Source organism: Lactuca virosa, chromosome 2, assembly GCF_052849685.1.
Source record: "Lactuca virosa cultivar CGN04683 chromosome 2, Lactuca_virosa_CGN04683_v6, whole genome shotgun sequence".
Classification (NCBI taxonomy): domain Eukaryota; kingdom Viridiplantae; phylum Streptophyta; class Magnoliopsida; order Asterales; family Asteraceae; genus Lactuca; species Lactuca virosa.
This window is the reverse complement of record NC_136427.1, coordinates 222,687,255-222,692,715: the sequence shown is the minus strand read 5'-3', so window position 1 is coordinate 222,692,715 and position 5,461 is coordinate 222,687,255. Positions and strand designations below refer to the sequence as shown.

General features: G+C 32.2%; 1 pseudogene; it reads left to right on the top strand.

Moving 5' to 3' along the window:
• Positions 1-2,347: 2,347 nt before the first annotated feature.
• On the top strand, positions 2,348-4,250 carry LOC145160275 (protein SHORT-ROOT pseudogene; annotated as a pseudogene).
• Positions 4,251-5,461: the final 1,211 nt, after the last annotated feature.

Here is a 5,461-nt window from a genome sequence, read left to right as displayed (position 1 = left end):
ATTATTATTTATTATATTTTGTTTTGCTTTTATTTCTAAAGAAAAATGTGGGGTTGGTGACCGTTATTATAAGTCAAGTTTGTGAAATACTTGAATTGAATTGTGTTTGTGTTATGGATTTATCGACTTATGATTACATTATTTTTTCAAACAAACCACCAATTATTGAAGCTTTTAATTTTTATTTAATTTTATTTGAAGACCATATAATTTTTAAGTTTTCTTTTCTTTTATTTTTTTAATATTAAACAGATCATTCAACCTATTTATTAAACAAGTTGGGTTGAAGAAAGAGCAACCGGATTTGAACTCATTAACAAAATGGTTGGGTTGAATTGTGTTGTAAACTTATTTAATATTTGACTCTATTTATGAGCCAACCCAAGTACCCAACCCAAAATATTGATACCTCCGGTTTCAACCAGCTACTATATGATCACTAATTTTCCGATATCATAAAGTCCTTTATATCAATCGTGATGGTTCTTAACGAAAATTTAATCCAAAACTAATACAACTCGCGTATACAAATATATGGATCATTCAAACATGGGATTTTCATATTCTTTCTAATAATTCTGGGAATTTGGGATGAGCGTTAGAAGCATGGGCAAAGGTTGTATGGGAAAAAGAAAAAGCGGTTTTGATTTAAATAGAAAATGTGCAGAGGAATGAGGAGGCATGCTTTGTTAAAAGATGAGTTTTACCACCGCCGGCAGCTTTTCCTCAAACCTTCAAATACTTTAAAATATACTTCCCCACTTAAAAGAAAATATATATACAAAGGTTAACTCCAAACATTGTTTATATTTAGTTGTTTATAAATAAGATAAAAAACAATTGAAAATTGTGAAATCTAGTCTAAAACTAGTTTATAAATGTTAATATTTCTTTAATATATAAAAATACAACATTTGTATTTAAAGCTATCTAGAATAATACGACCTCTCATTTTCTAAAAGATTACAATCTAAACTAGCAATTATTAAAAAAGATTGTGACATTCATCGTAGGCCACAAATATTAACTTTTGAATTAGTGCTTTTTAGGCACAAGATTATAAATCTAATTTTTTTGGTTATATTATATACTAGTATATATAGTATATATTAAGACCAAAAGATGTATCCATCGTATGTATGATGAAATGGTGCGGCATTACAGTGAGACGAGGAACACCACATCATCTGGTGTGATGGGTGCGATAATCCTATAACCTTCATTGCGACGACCTTTTTTTTTTTTTTTTCATTGTTTAGACATTTGTTCGTTATAATATTTCATTGCTTCATGTTTATTAAAAGTAAAATAATAAAAATATGGGTAAGTGAATGGTGATATTTTACTAAATGAAGGAAGAATGATAGAAAAATAAAGGAACAAGGAACTACACTACTTGGCCATAGCTAGATATGACATTTTCTTTTTAAAAAGAAAGAACTTTAATAATTACTCTTGAATAAAATATATGGTATCTTTTAGACAAAAAAAATGTTACCTTTCGATCTAAAAGAGTAATTAATTATGTGACTTCTGTCCGTTCAAGTGTATATAGTCTAAGGGAAAAGTGTAATACAACCACAAAACATGTTTAAAATTAAAATCACATAAAAATCGTTAAAAACGCACGTCTTTGGGAAATTTTGTTATGCTATGTATTATTCATTTCGTTTGCAAAATTTTCTACATATTGTTTTTTTAAAAAGGTTTCAAATTTTGATATAAGATTTTTTTTTCTTTTTTAACAAATTATACATTTCTTTCCAAAAAGAAATTTAAATTAATAATTAACAAAGGAAACCAATTCATAGTCCCACTTACGTGCCTTAAAAATTGTGACAAGTGTTTTATACTAAGATCTACATATAATCAAAGTATATTGAATTCTATAAAATTTACACACAAATATAATATTTTGTTTGTTATATAGTTTTATTATTTTTTATAAGGCCTCAAACTCTATAAACGTTCAATAAAATATATTTAAAAAAAATATTTATTCTTATTCATCATTAAAAAAAATTATCCTATCAAAAAGTTTAATGAGAATTAAACTTTACACCTATTGAACGTTAATATGATATTGAGTTTAATACTTTAAATGCCGATTAGATTTTATTTCGTTCAAACATTTTTATTAAACTATTCATAATTGTTCAAAATATTCCACAAATTACTTAAAAAATATTAATTGATTTACCGATTTAAATCCCCTTTGGTTCATGAAAAATATTAAAACTCCATTTTCCCGAAAAGCACAAACATCCCCTTCAACGTTCAGTTTCCTGTCATTGATTACCCGAAAAGCATAAACATAAAACACTCCCTTCTCGAATTTAACTTGAATACCTACGATACGACCTACAAAAACACCTACAAAAACACACATTACCTTACCTTGTATGATAAGACATCTTTCATTTTAACAGGATATTTTATGGATACTATGTTCACCCTCCAACACCAACAACTCCTCTCTGATTATCAACATCATCATCATCATCGTCGTCAATCTTTCAACTCCACCGTAAGTTCTAGCAGTTCTAGATCCTCCACCGATCATCAAACAACCACCGGCGCCGGCCATTACTACCAACCACAAGAAGAATGTCTCCCTAGTACTTTCTTCATGGAAGAAGATGATCTCTCTTCTTCTTCCTCATTGCAACACCACTACTACTCTTCTAACCAGTTACAACCCCATTTCCACCACCAGTTTTCCGCCACTCCTACTCCTACTTCCACCACAAGCACCACCACCACTCCTCCTCCACCTCCCAAGACTCATGGTTTTTCTTCTAATTCTGATCATACCAACTTTACCTACTCGTCTTCCCAGGATCATATCGCTATGGAGTTTTCGAATTCTTTCTCCGCCAACGCCTGGGCGTCGGATGTGTTATTGGAGGCTGCGCGTGCGGTGGTTGATAAGAACAGCACGCGTCTACAGCAGTTGATGTGGATGCTCAACGAGCTCAGTTCACCCTATGGCGATGTAGAGGAGAAGCTTTCTTGTTACTTTCTACAAGCGCTTTACAGTCGGATGACGGATTCCGGTGAGTTGAATTACCGGAATTTATCGTCGATTTCGGAGAAAGTTAGCACCTTTGAATCAACCAGAGAATTGGTGCTCAAGTTTCAAGAAGTCAGCCCATGGACGACTTTCGGACACGTTGCGTGTAACGGAGCTATCTTAGAGGCGTTAGACGGCGAGACTAAATTGCACATTGTTGATGTCAGCAACACATACTGCACACAGTGGCCGACGTTGCTGGAAGCTATCGCCACCCGGGCAGATGAAGCACCTCATCTCCGCCTCACGACGGTGATCTCCTCCAGATCGGCCGGCAGCGACGGAATAGAGAGGATCATGCGAGAAATAGGGAGTCGGATGGAAAAATTCGCAAGGTTAATGGGTGTCCCGTTTAAATTCAATGTGATACACCATACCGGCGATTTATCCGATCTGAATTTTAGTCAGTTAGCTATTCAATCTGATGAAGCTCTTGCTATAAACTTAAATGGCACGTTACGTTCTGTTAGTAATCACCGTAGGGATTATTTGATCTCGATGTTTCGGAGTATGAACCCTAAAATAGTGACGATCGTGGAAGAAGAAGCTGATTTGGAAGTGGGAATTGATGGGTTTGAATTTTTGAGAGGGTTTCAAGAGTGTTTGAAATGGTTTAGGGTTTACTTCGAAGCTCTCAACGAGAGCTTTCCTCAAACGAGTACCGAGAGATTGATGTTGGAGAGGGAGGCGGGACGGGCTGTGATGGACTTGGTGGCATGCTCGCCGGCGAATTCCGTGGAGAGGCGGGAGACGGCTAACCGGTGGTCCAGTAGGCTTCGTGCAAGTGGTTTTGGTCGGGTTTCATATAGCGAAGAAGGGTGCGACGATGTCCGGGCACTGCTGAGGAGGTATAAGGAAGGGTGGTCAATGGCACCGTCGGAAACGGCGGCCGGAATGTTTTTGATGCGTAAAGAAACACCGGTGGTGTGGGCTAGTGCATGGAAACCTGTATGATGATTGCGACTTCCACTAAAAGAAAATAGAAAAAGGAAAGTGGAGTGGGTGGCACGTGCATGGCATGACGAGGGTTTGCTAGCTCATCATTAATTTAATCTTGTCTGCCAAAAATTGTATTCATTTTCTTTTTATTGTTATTATGATTTTTTTTACCAAAATTTTGAAAATTTGTATCAACTTTTTATCGTAATTTCTAAATGGAAGATTTCATGATTTGAAATTTCCGCTTTGATCAAAATTACATCTTACCAAAAAGGTTATTTAAAACAAGAGTAAATTACACGAATGGTCCTTATGGTTTAGGGTAATTTACGTGTTTGGTCCATAACTTATCTTTTTAACTCGGAAGGTCTCTACTGTATGTTTTTGTTACACGTTTGGTCCCTGTCTTACGTAAAAAAACTATTTTTTCCATTGATTTTTTAATTTATTTAAATAAACACACCCCCAACCCACCTCGTCACCTTACCTTACCCACCCCACCATTTTTCCCTATTTTAATAATAGACTTTTTAGGTAAGATATAGACCAAGCGCGTAACAAAAACAAATAGTATGCACCAAACGCGTAACAAAAACAAACAGTAAGGACCTTCCGAGTTAAAAAAATAAGTTAGAGACCAAGCGCGCAAATTACCCAAACCATAGATAATGGGTTAATTAAAAGTGGGTTGTGGTTCGGAAAAATTAGGGAAATATTTTTTGTTTTATTTATGTTTAGATAATTTTTTTTATATTTGTTAAATGTATTTACATATTTAACAAGTTAAATAGTCAAATATGTACATAAAAAAATTGTCTAAATGTGAACAATTTTTTTATAAATTTTTTGAGACTTTTTATAATTGTTTACAATATTTTTATAATATTTTTTTCCTATATGTTTTTCTGATACAATGTTTTAATTTTTTCTTATAATTTCTTTTTAACTTTATTATACTTTCATATAACTTTAATACAAGTGTTTTTAAACCAAATATTTTATAAATGTTTTAAACTTTTCTTACAAGTTTCTATTTTTTTTCTTTTACATCTTCATACAATTTTTTTATAACATTCGTACAATTATTTCTAAACTTTCTTTTACAACATTCTTAAAATGTTTCATAGATTTTGTATGACAATTAATATTTTTTTATAATACTTTAAAATATTTTCGTTAAATACTAATTTAAAACGTTGTATTAAAAAAATAAGTTTATAAGCTTCTAATTAAAAAATATTAAAAAGTTGTACTAATTTTAAAACATTTACATTAAATAATTTTTTTTATTTGCTACGTCATATTTTTGTTCTTTTTTAAAAGACCATCCATACATATTGTTACATATTTAATTTATTTAATTTTATTGTTAGATACTAGTTACTTTAAAAATATTGTATACGTTTAAAAACAAGAGAAAAAAAAATATAATATGCTATATAAAATATT